A 2,471-nucleotide genomic window follows, 5' to 3' on the forward strand; every position below is an offset into this window, starting at 1 on the left:
TGGTATATCTCTCACAACTTTTCCTTTCCAAATCTTATTATTGAGCAAGGAGTTCAACACATCATGGAACTCCGTGGAAGGTACTATCCCGATCTTGTCCGGGTATTTTATTTCAATTTAAAGGTTCGTGATGAAATCTTTTCAACAAAGGTCAAAGGGGTGGACATTGTTTTGGACAATGATGTCTGGACCAATGTGGCAAAGGTTCCTGTGCTCGAAAATTCACAAATGGTCCCAAGTGATTTTGCAAATTTCAACAAAATCATGGTATTTCAATCCTTTCTCCGAAATCCTCGCCAACAAAACGCCCGTCTTTATCTTGCTGGAGGTCTCAAGATGGAATAGCGCCTCTTGCACTACCTCATTGTTTGGCTCCTCTGTCCTAGGGGATCTAATCATGCTCAATGCTCTGAGACGGATCTCATCATCATGTATGGGATACTTAAAAGCATCTCTCTCAACTGGCCTCATCTGTTCCAAACCATTATGTTCAAAGCAAAAAGGTTAGATGCTGCGCCACTTCCCTATCCTCTCCTTGTCTCTCAAATCTGTGTGTATAAAGGGGTGGATATCTCAAATGAGCACTATGAGACTGTGCTCCCAACCCACAGGATTGGGGAAAATTCCCTAAGACAAATGGGATTTCTTAAGCAAGGGGACTACTTTGCTCATCCTGATGATGTTGCTGACGTTCAAGAAAATGAAGAAGACGAAGAAGCAGATAACCCCATGTCTGACCCCACCAATGTTGCTGGCTCCTCTCAAATAAATGAAGAATATAGTCTAGAGAGCTATCTAGACAAATGACCTAGATGGCTCGCCTTCAGCATGAAATGATGAATATTCAAAACACTCGCCATGAGGAAATTTGTACCCATCTCCAGAACCTCGACACTAGGATTTCTGGACTAGAACAACACCTTATTAGTGATGAAAGTGATGAATTCTAGATCATCCTTGAGTGTTTTGTTGCTTATCCTTATGAATGTATGCTTGCCTTTTCTTAAATTTAATAAAATGTTGATGTTCTTGTTTTATTGATGCATACTTTCTTTTCATTAAGGGGGAGACATTTATATAATTTTTTTTCTAATGATAAAAAAAGGGGGAGAATATTGAATATTGTTTAAAGGGATCCTTTGTAATATTGTTTAAAGAGATCCTTTATTTTCTAATGCTCTCTTCCTCTATGAGTTGTTTTCTCTTTCAGATTATTAAAAAGCTTTAAGCTCTAAACTTGGAGATGGTTTTTGATCATCATCAAAAAGGGGGAGAATGTTAGGAAAATTAAAAGATGAAGTTTTGATGATGAACAGATTTGCACAAGACAATATTCCCAAAGAAGGATTGAAGATCTTTGCATTTTATAAAGCTTTGTTAATAATAAAAAATGATGTGATAATGCTCTAAAATGTAATAGGGTTGATTCTTGTGGCTTATATGTAATTTATCTTTATTGGGAATCTTCCACAAGCTGTTTTAATGGATTAAACCAAGTTTTAATGATTAAAACGTGGCCAGCACTGAAAACCCAATTGCCCTTGGAATAATCGATTAAAGTGAATTTTAATCGATTAGTTATCGATTAATCTTGAGAATAATCGATTAACACTAGCCGTTGGGTGTTTCAGATTTGAAAAACTAGCCGTTGTACTCATTTTAATCGATTAATACTTATGTTAATCGATTAAAAGCGTTGGATGGCCTGTTTTCGTAGAATGGAAGAGTATTGAGCTGAGACTATAAAATGGCTCACTCTTTATTTCGAATTGAACTCTTCCCTTGTGCTAAGAACCTCTGAACTCTTTTGAGAACTCTNTGAGATTACTAAAGCTAAGGAAACTCTTGTCTGCAAAGCCCTGAAGTGCTACTGCGGTGACGGAGGAATAGCTTACTCATCCTTGGTGTGTCTGAGGAAGTGATTGGAAGAGAATCATCCTTCATGAAGCATTCGGAGGAGGTGGTCATCCTTTGTGATTATTCAAAGGAGGTGTTTGTAAGTTCATCTCTTGTGGTTTCAAGAGAGGTGGTATTTCTAAACTCTTACAAATTATTTTTCTTTGTGACTAATATTTGTAATTGTTTTGTGATAGTGAAAAAGGTTTATCNTGTTAGAGATAAGCGACTGGACGTAGGATCCTTGTGATTTGAACCAGGATAAAATCACCTGTGCATTTTTCTCTTTCCCTTACTCTTGGTTTATATTTTATTATCAACTTGGTAAGAAAAATTAAAGAGAAAAATTATTAAAGGCACGCGAAAAAGAAATAACCAATTCACCCCCCCTCTTGGTTTGTTCCACGCTAATTATTCCGTTGCAGCAATTCTAACAATTGGCATCAGAGCTTGCTTTGATAGTCATTCAAATGGCAGGATCACATCAAACCTTTGCAGAGGGTGCTTCAATCAATAGACCCCCACTATTCACAGGTGAGAATTATGCATTTTGGAAGGTAAGAATGCAAATATTC

Source organism: Vigna radiata, unplaced genomic scaffold (assembly GCF_000741045.1).
Source record: "Vigna radiata var. radiata cultivar VC1973A unplaced genomic scaffold, Vradiata_ver6 scaffold_134, whole genome shotgun sequence".
Classification (NCBI taxonomy): domain Eukaryota; kingdom Viridiplantae; phylum Streptophyta; class Magnoliopsida; order Fabales; family Fabaceae; genus Vigna; species Vigna radiata.